The following is a 19,957-nucleotide window of genomic DNA, read 5'->3' on the forward strand; positions in this document are numbered from 1 at the left end:
ATAAATTTCCTCTTGGTTAAGCAGACATGGTAAAAGAAATAGGCTAGTTCAAAACCCTAGCTAATAAAAACATACTTTTGCCCTTCCTCTGAGAAATCAAATTAAGGAATTCGGCACAAAGAGATGGACGTGGTTCAATTAGTTAATGCACTGAACTGCCATATGGGAGAGTTGGGTTCAGAAATTGTTTAAGGTCTGGGAGGGAAATTGAGTCTGGGTCATTCAGGGTTGACCACATCACAAAAACTCAACATGCTTTGGCTTGATTTGACAATATGTGGTCAAGAGACTCCCTGAAATGAACTATTAGTGGGCTGTGCAGATCAGAACAACAGTGTATAAGGGGGATTGTGGGAGACTGTCCACACTGAGCATTGATTCAGCCAGAGCTATTAGTCCATCATTTCCTTGATCACTCCTTTCACTATTTATTTAAACAATAGTAGTTAGTGCCAGTGATATTTTAAATCTGTAAATGCTATGATTAGAAACTGTGACCTGAGACTAAAGAACAAATAGAGGACTTAACAGAAATAAATAAGGTGAGAAAAAAGCAGAGTTACAAACAGTTGCCTTAAAGCAAACCCTGTTCTTCATCTTATAGCCAAATCCTGTGCCACGACAAACCACAGAAAAAGTTAGTGGCATGATTCCCTCCTTTGTGCTGAGGTGCTTCTGATTGAGGAAATGTGAAGATTACCCTCATTTCTTTATAAATCCTTTGTGTTTAGAGAGGAGAGTACAGAAGTGCATGAGCTTGCGCTCAAAGCAGGAGAGTGTTGGTCTTACAGAAAGGGGGAAAGTCCCTATTTCATGTCAAGTCTTTCAGAAGTTGCACATAATAAATGTCTGGAATCAGCCACCAGCAGCTTCAACTTGTGCACAACCAAGTGTTTACCTCCAAAGACTTGCCTTAGCATGGATGCAGGGCACACTAGGCAATAGAAAACAAGGGCTTATTAGATGTTATACCATCACCATTCTGTGGAGTTGCATATTATACAACTGTGAATCTCTTTTCCCAACCAGCTAGAAGCCCTGTTAAGCTGGCCTATGTAAGACTGGCCTGCACACTATTGCTTATAGTGCTGAATCTTTTTTTTCTCAAATGAGTGTGAGTTCTACATAATTCACACATTTCTGTGCCCATCTTTTCCTTCTGCATGGAGATAATGGGACTTCAGATAAGTAGCATTGACACAATTATATATGTATGATTAATAGACCAATGTGTACATGCAATTACCATAATTAGGTACCTAGTTTAGGGCCTTAATTCAGCAAGGTACCTAAACCCATCTGACTAAACTGATGGGACTACTCACATGCTCTAGACATGTGCTTATGTACCTTCTGAAGATGCATAAATCCAGTCTTAAATTAATATAAAACCTGTTCCAGGATCATCCCTGGTGATGTGCATTTCCCAGATGGTGCTAAAATCCTCTAGTTAGACAGTTATTGAGTGCCTATATTTGTAAGTTACACTAAGATTAACAGTAACAGCAATGGTTTAAAAGTACAGCCAGACTCTTTCTTTCTTAATCAATAGCTAAACCATTTGACAATAAAAGTCAAATAGGAAACTATGAAAGCATAAAAGCTAAATTGCTCTGGAATACAGACCTCAAAAGTCTGTAAGAAGCTGATTTCATTACAGGTTATTTCCCCAGGTTTGTGGCTCTTTCTATTGACGATGATTGATGTGGGAAAATTTTATTTTCACATTTAATAGATTTCAATCTGTAAAACATTTCTAAATCAAAATGAATTGAGAGGTGCTTTTTATAAGGTTTGCCTCCTAATAATCTTTTGTAATGCTTTCCCAAGCTAGCAATGAGGCTGTCTTTTCAAGCTTAGCAGCAGATACTTCGAAACAGTTAGAAAAGCTGCACCCTTGTGACAGCTTTATAGTGTAGTAATTTCACTTTGTCTGTAACCTTGAAGAAGGTGCAATCAGGGTTACTACTGTAACATTTGAATGCAATGTTTTTCCCCACTATTATGTCTCTAGATCTAAACATTGAGATAATTTTTATTTTTCACTGCATAATTTCTAAGAAAGTAGAATCATTTTTTGTAAAGTAATTTATTTCATTTGGAGTCTTTTTGTTTCAAGCCTTTCCTTTGCTGTGTTTTGTGAGTTTATTCTTGTGAATTTATCTCCATTCAAACACTATCATTTGTAGAGGAAGTGATACCACCTTTGGAGGTCCTCTGCAGAGGAAATGCAGAGAAAAGAGGCATGTCCTCTCTCAGAGGTGGAAGAGGAGAGAAAGCTGCAAGCCACCTGGTGGTTGAGGCCTGGAGGTCCATGCTGCACATGCCAGAAGCAGAGAGGTGGACAAGAAGGGTAAATTTAAAAAGCCCTTCCCAGCAGCTCAGTTTGGAGGGAGCTGTTGAGGGAGATAGACGCATTTTCCTATTGCTGGAGCAGAATGTCAAAAACTGCAGCTGTCCTGAGGGCCTGCATGAGCCTCCAGAGAGGACCTGCAACTACCAAAGGAGGAGCTGCTACCACTACCCTTAGCTGTATATCCCATGAAGGCTGAGGACAACTCCGGGCTACAGGTAGGTACACTGAGGGGAAAAATAAGAAGTGGCACAGGGAAACCAGACAATAGTCTGCTTAAGAGTGGGCCTGAGACAAAGTCAGCATATTTCAAGCAAATCCTGGCTGACCCAATGGCAGACCACTCCTCTGCTATTTGGGACCTGGGCTAGTGGAGTTGGGCAGGTCCATGTCCCCCTTGTCACCCATCCCTGGTGTGGCAGTACTCCTCCTCCTTAGGCTAAGGCCCTGCACTCCTCAGGCACCCCTTCCTGACACCCACAGGCTAGGTTTGGCGCTCATCCCTACCTAAGCCCTGTTTAAAGGAAGGGTGAATAGATTGCTACCACTCTACCTGGTTATAGGCCACAGCCCAGTCTGTTTACAGCTCTACTTGATGGTTGGGGTCCCCTAAGAACCACCCCCTCATTTTCTTTTGCTCAGAAAAGTCTAGAACAAACCAAACTGTGAGGAGGCGTAGCCTTGCTAGTTTACAATAAAAATACAGATGACTAAAACTTCAGTCTTGTAAGTGCTCAGCATCTTGGTGCAAATCCAAGAAAACCATTCAGGTAAAACGGTGGTGAGCTAGACATAAAAGTTGACCACTGACTACGTGGTAGGACATAGCATGCAGAGACATGACCAGGCTGGGCTCAATGGAGGAACAAACCATAGACTGCAATGAATGTCAACTCTGTGCTGCTCCCCATGTCTGTAAAGATGCTTTGGGATGAGAAGAGAGAAGGATCAGGGCCAAGGTGCTCAGCATTTCTGGGGATTCAGCCCTGGTTCTTAGTAGGATAATTTGGCAATGCCGACTACTGCACCATGATGTGGCTGTCAATTCCAACCCTAAACTAGAAAGGGTGGCTAGAGCACAAGGCTAACCACGTAGCCTTATAATGCATTCACTGGCTATAGAAATGGAACCAGGCTACATAATCTCAGTGGTAGAAGAACTGGAGAACTACAAAATGTAAGACAGAAAATTGGATGCCTTCGGAAATAAGGACCTACAAGATTCTGAGCATTGTTGGAAAGAGTTCATCATGAACAAAGAAATCTTAGAAATCACAAATCCACAACGTATTTCCTCTAGCACCCATATTTCATTACCCACAGACTATGCGTTTCATTTACTACTCTACAGTGTTTGATACCATTCAACATGACCATTTCTAGAAGCTTCTGAAAGTTCCCTCTTCTGTGATGTCACCAGCATTCAGATAACTTTACTACACTATAGGCAGAAGGAATTAACTTAAATATTCAACTTCTCCAATTAGCCAAAGAAATCCACGTCATCCTGTGCTTGATCTATTCTATGCTGCCATCACACATATTAGAAAAAATCTATTACTGAATGTATGATATTTGGAGAAAGTAAAAGTGTAATATAAGTAGACTATCTGATATGTCTGTAAGAACACACAGAAATGAATGCTGCCAGCATCAAGCTTTTAAGATCTGAATTGGCTGTTTCTCTGGAAGTCAATGGAAAACACATTTTCATAAAATATGAACCATAACTGAACTTGAATTTTCATGGTTAAGGCAAGTCTTTATGGTTACAATAATGCATACATCACTGGAGTAGACAGGAGAGGAAGGTGAAAGTGAATGTGTGGCTTCAAATAAGAACAGCTAAAATGTACTTGCAATTGTATAACAGACACACACACTTGTTTTCTTGGATGACTTTTAAACTCTGCCAAGCTCAGACTATTGAACCTATCAGTGGGTTCGTGCAATAGTCATAGTCAGGAACACAGAGATTTTTATTTTGAAAATTTACCGGAAATGCTCTTCATCTAGTAACTCAATTTTAAGATCAATACTATTCAATTATTTAGCACGAAGTGCACTCTATGGGATTGTGCTTAATGGGGGAGGAAAGTGATAAGTTTATTTATCAGATACAGCACAGGTTGACTGACAGCAGCAATCAAATATCAAGTGCATAAGAACTTTAATAAATTTTAAAGAGATCATCCTGACTCAGCCCTGACTCACCTCCCACATGAACCTCACTGAGGGTATGTCTACACTACAAAGTGAATTCGAACTAACAGCCGGAGCGCTTAATTCGAACTAGGTAAACCTCATTCTATGAGGACTAATGCCTAGTTCGAATTAAGGGCTATGTAGCCACTTAATTCGAACAAGTGGGAGGCTAGCCCTCCCCAGCTTGCCCTGGTGGCCACTCTGGGCACAACCAGGGAAACTATTCTGCCCCCCACCCGGCCCTGGAGCCCTTAAAGGGGCACATTCTGGCTACGGTGCCCATGCCAGGTACAAGCCTGCCAGCACCCAGCCAGCAGATCCTGCACCTGGCATGGCACGAGCCAGCCACCTGCTGCCACTCAGCCCTCTGCCTCTTCCTGGGACCAAGCTGGCGGCTCCCAGGAGCCTGCCCAGGGCCCGCAAGAGGCAGGCACCCGCCTGGTCTAGTGCGGAGATCGTGGACCTCATCCAGGTTTGGGGGAGGCCTCCAACGTCCACGACCTCCGCACTAGGCACAGTAAAGTGGCCGTCTAGGGCAGGATAGCAGCCAGCCTGGCCACCAAAGGCCACATGCAAACTCAGGGGCAGGTTTGCATGAAAATCAAGGTGGTCCAGTGAGCCCCCCGACCCTGAGCTTAGAACATAAGAACATAAGAATTGCAGTACTGGGTCAGACCAAAGGTCCATTTAGTCCAGTAGCCTGTCTTCTGACAGTGGCCAACACCAGTTACCCTGGAGGGGATGGACCGAAAACAACAACCAAGCCATTTGTCTCGTGCCATCCTTCTCCAGCCTTCCACAAACAGAGGCCAGGCACACCGTTCCTACCCCTTGGCTAATAGCACTCCATGGACCTAACCTCCATGATTTCATCTAACTTCTCTTTAAACTCTGTTATAGTTCTAGCTTTCACAGCCTCCTGTGGCAAGGAGTTCCACAGGTTGACTATTTGTTTTGTGAAGAACTTTCGCTTATTAGTTTGAAGCCTGCTACCTATTCATTTCATTTGGTATCCTCTAGTCCTTCTATTATGGGAACTAATGAAGAACTTTTCTTTATGCACCCTCTCCATACCACTCATAATTTTATATACCTCTATCATATCTCCCCTCAGTCTCTTCTTTTCCCAACTGAAAAGTCCCAGTCACTTTAGCCTTTCCTCACATGGGACCTGTTCCAAACCCCTGATCATTTTAGTTGCCCTTTTCGGAACCCTTTCCAAGGCCAACATATCTTTTCGGGGATGAGGAGATCACATCTGTACACAGTATTGAAGATGTGGGCGTACCATAGTTTTATACTTCCCCATCTCCTTCTTCCCCCGGCTTCCCCCTTCCAGCTCCCTCCTCCCAGGTTTGCCCCTCCCCTCTCCCACCCTCTCTCTTCCGCTCTCCCACCTCCTTTTCCCAGTCTCTCCAGAGGTTAATCCCCCCACGCACCCTCAGTTTTGTTAAATAAAGAGAGTTTCTGTTTTTGAACACACGTGCCCTTTATTTTTTACATCAGTAAGAGGGGCTAAGGAGGGGTAAGTGGAAGGAGGTGAGGGAGGAATGGGGCACGAGCCCCCGATGAGGAGGACTGGGGTGGCTCTGCGGGCTCCTCAGGGTGGAAGCTCTCCTGCAGGGTCTCCTGGATACTGACAGCCCCCCAATTGATCCCCCTGGATGGCAGCCTGCGGCAAGTGCAGCCGGGCTAATGGCCAAGTGCTGTGATGTGCTGAGTGTGGGCACTCAGGGCACTCCAAGACAGGACTGCTTAGCTGTCCCTCATCGAGGTAGACAAGCAAGTGGGGAACCCTGAGAACTGTCTGTCCGGTGTGGGGGTTGGGTCCCATTAAGCACAGCCCTCGGCTAGCCTGAGGCAGCAGCTCCACACTCTAAGTCCTAACCTGCTGCCCTGCTGGCACTGGTTCTGGCCAGCCTTAACTTCGGTTCAGGGTCCACTCAGTGTGGACATGCTATTTCGAATTAGCAAAATGCTAATTCGCATTACTTTTTAGGTCTAGATGCACTAGTTGGAATTAGCTTAGTTCGAATTAACTAATTCGAATTAAGTTAGTTCTAATTAGTGCTGTAGTGTAGACGCACATCCACAGCAATGAGATTTCCCTGTGGATTCAGGTCAACTGAGTGGAAGGAGTCAATAGTGGGAAAACACATTTTACACACCTCCTGGATCCTAAAGGGTTAAGCAGAAGATATGTTCTCTCTCCCATGGAGCTGCCACTTTGGGGTACAGGAGAAATCCTTGTTAGCATAGTTCTAATTGCACTATTTTGCAAGGGAACGGGATAGACTGCTGCTGGAGACCAGAATGCATCAGGTTTGTGGGTAGGCATTGCAGTTTTTTCTGAGGGGTAGTGAACAATGTTCCTGCTAATTTTTTCCATTCATGTGCAGAATAAATTTTGTTATGTACACTGAGGCATGTGCATGTGTGCACCACCAGTAGAAAACACATGCTGCCAGCTGCTGCTAGCTGTGGGAGTGCTGCTAATCAGCTGGGCAGTATTTGTATCGCTCTTGGGTATCTGCCCAAGTGCACAGCTTACAAGAAACGCTGGCTGAATCCTGCTCACAGGATCCCAACCTCACACCAACACAGAAATTAGGGAGGGTTCTGCAAGGGGATTCTCAAGGCAATCCCTCCTCCCCCCAAGGGATTTCCTTAGGACTAGGTGATCAAAGCCTCTTGTCATAGAAACAGCCTGCAAGAAAGTAAGCATTGTGATTTAAAGGCAGTGGTCTAAGAGCCATCATTATTCACCCTCCTATGTAAGATAAGTTATTGAATGGTTCTTTTAGAAATATTTCCTTTGTTTGCTACTTGTCACTTACTAGTTATAGCAGGAGACAAGGGGTCAGAACAGTTACAGCAGATTGCAGTGTGTCCTTGCAGAAGTCATTTAATGGCTCTGTGCCTCAGTTGTTCCATCAGTAAAATAATGGGGGAACTATTACCTAAAAAAGTGGGCATTAAGAAGTGAGCATTCATCAAGATAGATGCAATATCATTGCTTTCTCCAATATGCAATACGGACGGTGTATTGCATTTGGAGAAATATTAGGTATTTGGGTGGGGGTGGGCAGATCCATAATTGTAATCTCTCCGTCCCACTGCGAGAAACAATTATGATAGTGACCATTGTCTCTTCCTCTGAGGGAACTGTGAGCACCTTTAAATTCTAAGATAAAAGGTATTAGAGATGCAGTAATATATTTCTTGTAATTAATTTGGGAACATCTCATTCCTATGATTAAACTGCTCAGAAGCATTGGTTCAATTGTTTGAACATATACCTTCCCCCGCCCCATGCTGTGGTTAAGTACTGTTACCTTCACTCCCACAAGGATAGACTTCAGTGGAACTATTCACCAAAATCAAGTAGCCTTTGACTGGACGACAGGAGAACTGGTTTCCTTTCTTGGTTCTGCAACTGGTCTTCTAGCTGATCTTGGACAAGTCATGCCACATTTCTGTGTTTTTACCCTTTAAAACGTGCCAATCTTCACTTTCCTCTTTCCTGATGATACTTTGAATGTGTACCAGAAATAGTTCTGGTCCCCCTTACATATGTGAGGAATTCTGTTGAGGTCAATGGGGTAAGCAAGTGAAGTAAGAGCTGACCCTACTGGTAAACACTGTTTTAATCTATCTAGGGTTTCTGTGTTCATAATACCAGTACCATAATATCTAAGCTGCTGCCCTTCTCAGCTCTAGCTAGGCATTGTGGATGGGATCCTGGCCCTACTGAAGTCAATAGCAAAACTCCCATTGATTTAAGTGGAGTCAGGATTTCATACTTTCTTCTGTTCTCTCTTCCCTGATCATGCAGTTTTATTTAGGGCATGACTCTTTCCCCCTAGGATTGCTAGTCATTGTGGTCATGATAGAAAGGCTTTATAAAAATGAATGTCTTGAAGCATTTTTCTGTACATGGCCAGACTCTGGATTAGTCAAATTTGTTCAGCTAGACTGCCTTTACTGAGAATTACAGGAGCATGACAGTTTTCTGAGTGATTTTATGAATGAACAAATCTTAGAGATTTTGTGGGTCTGCTTTGAAATTGGACCTTTTCTTTTCTCTTGTTTGACAAATAGCTATGTAATCCTGTAAATACGTGGTATATTTCATGTCTGTGCAATGCACAAATTTAATTGTGTGGACCAATACATTGCAGCAATGAATCAATGCATTATTTCCAAGAACATTTATGGTGAACATTTCCGTCCCAATTGAAACAATGTAATGTTGTTGCTTTTTGCCCTCAGATTTATAACTGTTTGCTTGCATTTCATTATGCACAATATTTCTCCTGGAATTGACTGTGGAAAATGAGTTGGACATGTAGATCTCCACTGGTATTATACTGAACTCCTTTCAATGAAATCCCTGGAGCACACAAATTGAATACATTTACAGAAGTCAGTAATCTCTGTCTAGAGATTATCAATCACTCCCCTAATAAACCACAATGCCCACACAATTGATCAATTAGTTAAGGGAGGAAACTCACGAAAAGAGTTCTCTTAACCTAGCTTTTCTGACAAGTTTGTCACTCAATAGAGTCAAAATCAGGGATAAGATTTTTTACTTAAAGATCTTCCTGCTGCAGTGTATTTTATGGGCTACTGTAAAGGTGTTATTAAATTTCTAAAAAGCAACAATACACATTAAAAAATGTACGGTACCAATGCAGAGCATAGATTATGCAAAGCTATTAGAATGAAATGAATTAGACAATATCTAATCTCATCTCACTTTATCTGTTCTTTACAAATGTGGACATGTTTTCTCTTTGTAATCTCTTTCCTGAAGTTGTTATTATTACTTTTACACACAATAGAGTGATTTTGTGTGTATGTAGGATGGGAATGAGCAGCAGAGGGAGAAGTAAAAGGTGTTTCAAAAGAGTTGTCTATTATATATTTTATAAACTTTGTCTGTCTGTGTGCCTGTTCATCCATCTGTGAGTCCATTTGTTCAAGAACTCCTAAACGGTTAAGAGCTAGGACCACCAAATTTGGTATGAAGCTTTCTTTAATCATAACTTAAAGCAGGGTCAAGTATTGGCTGTACCAAGAAAATGGGACATGTGTTAAATCAGATTGTTTCTCATAAAACAGAAAGGGAAGAGTATGGTAAGAGAGACTGTTATACTTTAAAATCACCACAGGTGGGCAGCAAGAAGCCAGAGATGGGGACTAAGATCACTATAATTTCATTTGGCCAGCAAGGGGCATAGGTGGAGAAAAGGACAGCTATCTACTATTTATTTCAGAAAGTTTATCTGTGTGTTTGTTTGTTCCCTAGCCAGGGAACATGCATCCCTCCCCTTGCTGTGAACACTGCAGCTACAGTGGTGCTTCTTACCTGACTCCAATCTGCTGTGGTGAGAGATGATAGGGTTGTCCTCTCTTCCCAGGGCAGCCTGTATACTGAACTTCTGACCCCCCACCCTACCCCAGAGCAATGATTTAAATGAAAGAAAACAAAATGTATTTGGGTTAAGGACCTGAGCAACACTGGGTAAATCATCTAGTTATTTCATAAAATAGTATCTTAGCCCTTCTGAAATTAATGGGAGATTTCAATGGGATTTTATCAATTGACTCTAATTCAGTGACTGATCCATCACTCATAAAATTAGTAGAAATGAGCTTAATGATAGAATTATGATAGCTGATAGGGAGGTTGAGGAAGTTGAGGAGGTCCATGGAAGTTTTTAAGAACAAGTTAGGCAAACACCTGGCAGGTATTGTCTAGGTATACTTAATCTTGCCCCAGCATGGGCAGATGATTTAGATGACCTCTTGAGGTCCCATCAAGCCCTTCTATTATGTGATTATTCCCTCTGATTTTCCAAAAGGCAAACTCAACTAGTTTTCACAAAGGCAGAAAATTCCAGATGAGATTGTATCTAAATTCTGACTCATGTAATAGTAAGCGATAAAGAATGAAATGCTTCCATACAAGATCATTTTCATCTTAGGATTGCTACAGTATTTAAACTATATTTGCGTTTAGCATTCTGCAGAATCTTCTATGTTAGCTTTGTACAAAAGTATGATATTAAATGTATTATTACCTTTAAGCTACTAAGAAAAGTTAGTTGCTTTGATTATTCTCAGAGAATTAATTTGTCTTGTTTTTTAAGTTATCTTTATATTCTGTCTCCATTAATGCACCTGCATTGGCAGTTTTTTCTTTCTTTTTTTAAAGCCACTTTGCCTTTTCCCTTTAATAGAATCATAGAGCTGGAAGAGACCTTAGAAGGCCATCAAGTCCAGCCCCCTTCCCAAAGCAGGACCAATCCCAATTAAATCAACCTAGCCAGGGCTTTGTTAAGCCAAGACTTAAACACCTCTAGGGATGGAGTCTCTACTATTTTCCTAGGTAACCCATTCTAGAGCTTCACCACCCTCCTACTGAAATAGTTTTTCCTAATATCCAACCTGGACATTTCCCACCGCAACTTGAGACCATTGTTCCTTGTTCTGCCATCCATCACTACTGTGAACAGTCTTTCTCCAGCCTCTTTGGAACCGCCCTTCAGGAAGTTGAAGGCTGCTATCAAATCCCCCCTCACTCTTCTCTTCTGCAGACTAAATAGACCCAACTCCCTCAGCCTCTCCTCATAGGTCATATGCTCTAGCCCCTTAATCATTTTGGTTGCCCTTCGCTGGACCCTCCCCAATGCATCCACGTCCTTCCTGTAATTGGGGGTCCAGAACTGGACACAATACTCCAGATGTGGCCTCACCAGAGCTGAGTAAAGAGGAATAATCATATCTCTGGATCGACTGGCAATGCTCTTCTTAATGCAACCTAATATGCCATTAGCCTTCTGGCTACAAGGGCACACTGTTGACTCATGTCCAGTTTCTCATCCACTGTAATCCCCAGGTCCTTTTCTACAAACTGCTACTTAGCCATTCTGTCCCCAGCCTGTAACAGTGCTTGGGATTCTTCTGTCCCACGTGCAGGACTCTACACTTGTCCTTGTTGAACCTCATCAGATCTCTTGTGGCCCAATCCTCTAATTTGTCTAAATCACTCTGGACTCTATCCCTGCCCTCCAGAGTATCTATCTCTCCCCCTAGCTTAGTGTCATCTGCAAACTTGCTGAGGGTGCAATCCATCCCCTCGTTTAGGTCATTAATAAAGATGTTGAACATAACTGGTCCCAGAGCTAAACCTTGGGGCACACTGCTAGAAACTGAGTGTCATCCTGACATCGAGCTGTTGATCACTACCCGCTAGGATTGACCTTCCAGACAGCTTTCTATCCATTTTACCGTCCATTTATCCAATCCACATCCCTTAACTTGCTGGCAAGAATATTATGGGAGACTGTATCAAAAGCCTTGCTAAAGTCAAGGTATATCACATCCACTGACTTCCCCATATCCACAGAGCCAGTTACCTCATCATAGAAGCTAATCAGATTGGTCAGGCACGACTTGCCCTTCATGAATCCATGTTGACTATTCTTGATCACCTTCCCCTCTTTCAAGTGCCTCAAAATGGATTCCTTGAGGGTCCCTTCCATGATTTTTCCAGAGACTGAGGTCAGACTGACCAGCCTATAGTTCCCTGGATCATCCTTCTTCCCTTTTTTGAAGATGGGCACTACATTTGCCTTTTTCCAGTCATCCAGGAAAAACAAACAAACAAACAAAAAACCCACCACCACACACCAAACAAACACAAGTTCAGCACACAGTAAGAAAGCCCCAATAACAAAACACACTTCCCTCAAGAGTCCTGTATCTGCTTCTCCTTCACCTGGAGAACTCCCTCTCAAAACTCCCTGTTAGCACTCACCTGTTCGCAAGCTCTTTGACTAGCCTATAGTTCCCTGGATCGTCCTTCTTCCCTTTCTTAAAGATGAGCACTACATTTGCCTTTTTCCAGTCATCCGGGATCTCTCCCGATCTCCACGACTTTTCAAAGATAATGGCCAAAGGCTCCTCAATGACATCTGCCAACTCCCTCAGTACCCTCAGATGTATTAAGTCTGGATCCATGGATTTATGTATGTTTAGCTTTTCTAAATAGTTCCTAACCTGTTCTTTCCCCACCAAGGGCTGTCCACCTTCGTCCCATATTGTGTCACTCAGCGCATTAGTCTGGGAGCTAACCTTGTCTGTGAAGACAGAGGCAAAGAAAGCATTTAGTACTTCAGCTTTCCCCACATCATCTGTCACTCGGTTACCACCCTCATCCAGTAGGGGCCCCACACCCTCTCTGATCACCTTCTTCTTGCTAACATGCCTGTAGAAACCTTTCTTGTTATCCTTCACATCCTTTGTGAGTTGCAATTCCAATTGCGCTTTCGCCTTCCTGATAGCTCCCCCGCATTCTCGAGCTGTACATTTATACCCCTCCCTAGTCATCTGTCCAAGTTTCCACTTTTTGTAAGCTCCCTTTTTGTGCTTAAGTTCACCAAGAATTTCCCCTTTCTGTTAAGCTTGCAAGCCATTCAAACAATATCATCTTCCAGTGATTCACTACATAATCTCTGTTGTCTTTAAAACTTCTATAGCACTTGAGGTTGGCAATCTGGAAGAATTTTTACAGCCTCTGAGCTTGCCACAAATCAAATAATTCATTATCCAGCAAACTACCCTCTCAAACTGAGACTGTTCTTGAAACAATCCTATTTGTACAGTGATAGCTGTAAAATCAAGGGAGGTTTAAGTCAAATTATTTCATCACCTATGAAATGAGACCAATTTGTGTTAAATAATTCCCAGGTAGACAAAGCTGCACAGTAAATACTCCCACTACCCTGGCTCACTAGAATGACCTACTCAGAGATTTGTTTTAATCAGCTGTGGAAGGGTGAAAAGATGTCAGGCTACTGCATTTCTGAGTCAGATCAACTAGTTGTGTGTGATCCCTGCAGATTGTTCCGCATATGTGACCCTTGCTATTCCTGTAGGAAGTTATTCAGTACAGAAAGTTTGTTTCTATCTTTAGTAGAGGAATACAGGACTAAAAATCAAATAAACACACACACACAAATATAAAAACTAACCCTCGTGCCCTGAATAGCAAAAGCAGAGTTTGGTCAAAAGGAAGTTATGAAATATAAATGGAAATAATAAATAACCATGGACTTTGTGGCATTCACAGCTCTCTCTTATCCCCTGCATTATCTGGAAGAGTGTGATTGGATTTCTGTACTTCATCCTGAGCAACCATTTCTAGGCCCCTCTGTTTACTAGTAAAGTAATGAGGAATTTCAGTTATTTGGAGGAGATACCAAATGGCATGGGACTGAGTTGTGGCCAGACAGGAAGATAAAGTTTCATTATTTTACCATGCTTTAAAATGGAAACCGAAATAAGCATTATAAAAATTGCTTTGGCAGAGTTAGTTAGCAGAGGTGTCTATGTGAACTTGGGTCTTGCTCCTATAGATTTGCGTGATCTAAATTTGAATTTTTTCTGGTTTGAACGAATCCAGCAACACCCTATGAAAGTCACAGGTTTTCTCTTTTTTTCAGTTCAGGCTGGAGAGATGGGTCAGAACCAGTGTTCCCTGTAAGCTTAGCACTTGTGAGGCTGCACAGGAGAGATTCAAATGCCACCCAGCTGATTAGCAGAGCACCCACAGCCAGAAGCATGTGTTTCTTCTGGTGGTGCACATCCTCACATGCTCAATGCACATAACAGAATTTATTCTGCACACAGATGGAAAAAATCTGCAACTGGATGGAAAAGATTAGAGGGACCATTGATCAGATCCACAAAGTGATGGATTATGGATCTTTTACATGTTTCAGCGAGCACTTTGCTGCATGAATCAGTGGGACTACCCTGGTGAATGAATGCTTATCAGATGCAGAAGAGCTTCACAGTTGCACCCCAAATTTGGATCTGGATACTGACCAGAGTAATTTAAAGACTGAGTGTGTTCAAAATTGAGCAGTTCATGCCTAAGTGTAGTGATTAGAGATAGACCAGAATTTTTCAGTTTGAAAGCTTTTTCACCAAACATGCTAATTTGTCAAAACCCCAAAGTGTTTGTATAAAAAGGGTTTATTTTCATGAATTTCCTGACTTGCAAAAAAAAATAATTGAAACATTTCAGAATTCTCAAAATTTTGATATTTTCTAAAAGAAAAAAGTTTGGGGTTTTTTTTGGTTCAAATTTATTTTTAATGTAGATACAATTTATACTAAAATAGATTTTTAAATAAAAGGTCAAAATAAATATGAATGCTTCAAAATGACTGAAATGAAACATTTAGACTGATTCAAACTGCATGTTGTTTCAAAGTTGGTCAGTTTGCAAAAGTTTTCAAGATTCTACATGTTCTCCCTATGGCCATGTCTACATTAGGAAACTATTTCAAAATTACTAAATTTGACTTCAGAACTCCCGATTTAACAAATTCAAATTAGCATGTCCTCACTACGGGGACGTATCGAAATTAGTCGGAGGCAGGCTCTGTTAATGTGAATGTGCTACCTTAGATTTAGAGCACTGAGGAGTAACAGGAGTGGCCCGAGGCTGTCAATGGCCGTGACATAATCATGGGGTGCCTGGGCACCCCAAGTGGAAGGTGCGATCGGCGCCCCTGCCTGCACAGCTGTCAATGGCTGTGACGTAATCATTGGGCACCTGGGTGTCCCATGACATCATCATCGGGTGCCCTTGGCCGGCGGTGCCCTAGGTGACTGCCGAGTCTGCCTATGGTCACGGGCTGCCCCTGAGGAGTAATTACTTCAAATTACTTTGGGGAGTAATTATTTTGAAATAGTGGCACTGGAGTGTCCACATTACCATTACTTCAAAATAACTATTTCAGAATTACCATTACTCCTGATAAAAAGCAGGAGTACAGAGTTTGAATTCTGAAGCCCATTATTTCAAAATAATGGCCTTGGTAGTGCGGAAGGCTCCACTTATAAATTGGACCTGGGTTGGGGAGATGGAGGGAGGATTTTGAAATAAAATCCTAATGTAAACCAGGGCTATCTGATTGCAAGTTGTTTAAAATTTTGAAAACTCTCATGGGATTTTACAAGTGTTTCCTACCCAGCCCTACTTGTGAATATTTCTTAATAGAGTCCAAGAAAAAGCTCTGGTATAGTTCCTATGTCACTCATAACTTCCTCGTTGTCTCTTCTCCACCTTTAAGACTTATGTACATGAAGATGTACTTTGTGGAAAGCTGGGGTGTGAGTCTAGGCAGTTATGATCTAACTCCTCATGTTCACCCTACTAATGCATATTAACAGTCAGCTAATATGCTTTGATCTAGTCCTGGTTCAAAGAGATCTAGATCAAAGCGTTATAATGAAGTGCTAACATTTGTCAGCAGCATACACATGAACAGTTAAGCCATGTTAGGTTAAGGCATGCTGGATTCAAACCCAGCTTCCCTCAGGCTAATCATAGAATCATAGAATAATAGGACTGGAAGGGACCTCAAGAGGTCATCGAGTCCAGCCCCCCACCCTCAAGGCAGGACCAAGCTCCGTCTACACCATCCCTGACAGATGTCTATCTAACCTGTTCTTAAATATCTCCAGAGAGGGAGATTCCACCACCTCCCTTGGCAATTTATTCCAATATTTGACCACCCTGACAGTTAGGAATTTTTTCCTAATGTCCAATCTAAACCTCCCCTGCTGCACTTTAAGCCCATTACTCCTTGTCCTGTCCTCAGAAACCAAGAGGAACAAATTTTCTCCTTCCTCCTTGTGACACCCTTTTAGATATTTGAAAGCCGCTATCATGTCCCCCCTTAATCTTCTTTTTTCCAAACTAAACAAGCCCAGTTCATGAAGCCTGGCTTCATAGGTCATGTTCTCTAAACCTTTAATCATTCTTGTCACTCTTCTCTGCACCCTTTCCAATTTCTCCACATCTTTCTTGAAATGTGGCGCCCAGAATTGGACACAGTACTCCAGCTGAGGCCTAACTAGTGCAGAGTAGAGCGGCAGAATGACTTCACGAGTTTTGCTTACGACACACCTGTTGATACAACCTAGAATCATATTTGCTTTTTTTTGCAACAGCATCACACTGTTGACTCATATTCAACTTGTGGTCCACTATGACCCCTAGATCCCTTTCCGCCATGCTCCTTCCTAGACAGTCGCTTCCCATCTTGTATGTATGGAACTGATTGTTCCTTCCTAAGTGGAGCACTTTGCATTTCTCTTTATTAAACCTCATCCTGTTTACCTCTGACCATTTCTCTAACTTGTTAAGGTCATTTTGAATTATGTCCCTACCCTCCAAAGAAGTCGCAACCCCACCCAGTTTGGTATCATCTGCAAACTTAATAAGCGTACTCTCTATCCCAATATCTACATCATTGATGAAGATATTGAACAGTACGGGTCCCAAAACAGACCCTTGAGGACCTCCACTTGTTATCCCTTTCCAGCAGGATTTAGAACCGTTAACAACAACTCTCTGACTACGGTTATCCAGCCAATTATGCACCCACCTTATCGTGGCCCTATCTAAGTTATATTTGCCTAGTTTATCAATAAGAATATCATGCGAGACCATATCAAATGCCTTACTAAAGTCTAGGTATATGACATCCACCGCTTCTCCCTTATCCACAAGGCTCGTTATCTTATCAAAGAAAACTATCAGATTAGTTTGGCATGACTTGTTCTTCACAAACCCATGCTGGCTATTCCCTGTCACTTTATTACCTTCCAAGTGTTTGCATATGATTTCCTTAATTACCTGCTCCATTATCTTCCCTGGGACAGACGTTAAACTGACCGGTCTGTAGTTTCCTGGGTTGTTCTTATTCCCCTTTTTATAGATGGGCACAATATTTGCCCTTTTCCTGTCTTCTGGAATCTCCCCTGTCTGCCATGATTTTTCAAAGATCATAGCTAAAGGCTCAGATACCTCCTCTATCAGCTCCTTGAGTATCCTGGGATGCATTTCATCAGGACCTGGTGACTTGCTGACATCTAACTTTCCTAAGTGATTTTTAACTTGTTCTTTGTGTATCCTATCTTCTAAACTTACCCTCTCTCTGCTTGTATTCACTACGTTAGGCACACCTCCAGACTTCTCGGTGAAGACCGAAACAAAGAAGTCATTGAGCATCTCCGCCATTTCCATTTATATTCATATATAATTTATGCATATAAGCCCTATATGTGTATTTTTTTCCTGGAGCCATCACATCTTTTACCCCATACAGAACAAGGCAGCTGTTACTTAAAACCACTAAAGTTCAGACTTTTCTCTTAATTAACGATTGCTATGAAATGAATCACTCTGCATATATTAATCTTATTTGTCTTTTACAGTGTGGTTAACAAATCCTGATTACATCTGGCAAAAGCCTGCTAACACGGTACCATTACATTACATTGTAAAGCAAGGGTCTAAATATTGTAGGTAATCTATTCCCATTTTTAAAATGAGAAATAAATGGAGTGTTTAAATTTAAAAGCAGAAAGGACGGGATTGGGAGGGGGAATTACATCAGATCCTTATTATGACCTAATCTAGATCCCACTGGGTAACCTTTCTATTGGCTTGGAGTGGGGTTGATTCCTCCATCTTTTTTTGAGAGAGAGAGAGGACTGAGTAAATCACAGTTCTAAATGACATCACTGTTAAACAGCACATGGTGAATTAAGTAATTTACTTAATGGAGGACTTCCGAAGCAAAGCTTTTCCTTGCTGAAGATTAAGGGCTGTGAGTGCACTTCAAAAGCAATTGTTTTTCATGCTCTGCCCTACCAGGAAAACATCTGGTAAATTTAACCAACCTGTAGAGTTTGAGCTTTACTTATCTGCTGGAAAGTCTGTCCAACAAATCTATAATCCATGCTCAGTATTTCAAGGTCTTGATATTTCCTTTGAAGGAAAAAGTATTTTTCACCTGATCTCATGCTCCCAGGAACTTCATATAATTCATTCCTTTCTGTACCATTTCCAAAGGACTACAATTACAGTTTATTCTAGACCAGTTGTGTATCTTCACCATCAAAGATGCATGGTCTAAGTATTTATTCTGCATTGTGTGGTTGTTGATGTAAATTCCAATCAGATGTGTGTGTGCACGCATGCATGCATGGTAGACAGATTTTTCCCAGCATCCATCAAAAAAGCCATCATGGCATTGGAAAAAGTTCAGAAAAGGGCCTCTATATGAATGCATAGTACACCCACATATTGAATACTGTGTGCAGATGTGGTTACATCACCTCAAAAAGATATCATGACATTGGGAAAAGTTCAGAATAGAACATCAAAAATAATTAGGGGGAGAGATTAATAAAACTAGAATTTTTCATCTTAGAAAGGAGGAAACTAGCAGGGGATATGATAGCAGTTTATAAAATCATGACTGGCATGGTGAAATTAACTAAGGAAAAGTTATTTACTAGTTCCCATAACATAAGAACTAAGGGTCACTGTTGAGGGGTGCGAGGCCAATGCCTCCCCGGGGGCTACCCATCCTGTGCCCCAAAAACCCCATCTACCATGCTCCCTATCAACCCCCCCCCCCGCCAAGTCCAACAGGGTTGGTCCGTTTAAAGTTGCCCACTCCTGTGTGGTGCCGGGTTGGCAAGGAGAGGTGGGGGGCTCGGGCCCGCCTTCACTCCGAGCCCCAACCCAGGGCCCTAAGGACTGGGGCTCAGCACCCCAGTTCCGGTTGGTGGGGGGAAAGCTCCACCTCTCAACACACCAACCCTCCAATACCCTGCCCTGGGTTGCTTCCTACCTCCCCCGCCAAGTCGCTGTGACGGCCTTGTCCGGGGGCCTCCTTACGGATGGCTCATGATGCCTCCGCCAGGCCTCCTGGCGGTTGTCTCCCTCCGGCTCCGCCACTCTCTGCTCCTCAGGGTCTGTGCCTCTGTGCCGGTCAGCCCTCCTGGGCTCTCTGTACCTTGGTCTCCTCCCGTCGCTGGTGACGGCGCTTCATTTAAGCGTCCCGCTTCCGCTACGTCTCGTGCGTCGGGGGCAAGGACCTCCCCGGCTCCTCCTGACGTCCCCCCTCTTTGCTTGCTCCGCCCCCTCCGAGGGTGCGCCTGCGCCACCCCGTGCCGCGGTGGTTCGCCGGCTCTGCAGCTTCCCTGCCCCACCGGGGCTGGGGATGCTCGGACAGTCCCCTCCTGCCTGCAACCTGGGGCCCTCCCCTGCATGTGGCGGAGCAAGCCGCGCAGGGCCAGAGCCAGCGTGGGACCGCTGCTTCAACACGCCTGGGATGGCACTGGGCTCGTGCGGGGCGCGGGCGCTGCCCCATCACAGTCACCAAATGAAATTAATAGGCAGCAGGTTTCTTCAAACAATTCAGTCAACCTGAGGAACTTGAGAGAGGATGTTGTGAGGATCAGGACTTTAACAGGGTTCAGAAAAGAACTAGATAAATTCATGGAGATTAGGTC

General features: G+C 42.9%; 1 long non-coding RNA gene across 1 annotated transcript in view; it reads right to left on the reverse strand.

The window, feature by feature from the left end:
* The window catches only part of LOC112546876 (uncharacterized), a 30,307-nt gene extending 10,791 nt beyond the window's left edge, over positions 1-19,516 (reverse strand). The window contains exon 1 of the long non-coding RNA XR_003090589.3: positions 19,294-19,516. This is a non-coding gene — a long non-coding RNA (uncharacterized LOC112546876). The remainder of the gene's footprint in view (positions 1-19,293) is intronic.
* Between the last annotated feature and the right edge of the window lie 441 nt (positions 19,517-19,957).

Source organism: Pelodiscus sinensis, chromosome 17 (genome assembly GCF_052426305.1).
Source record: "Pelodiscus sinensis isolate ZL-2025 chromosome 17, ASM5242630v1, whole genome shotgun sequence".
In the NCBI taxonomy this organism is placed as follows: Eukaryota; Metazoa; Chordata; order Testudines; family Trionychidae; genus Pelodiscus; species Pelodiscus sinensis.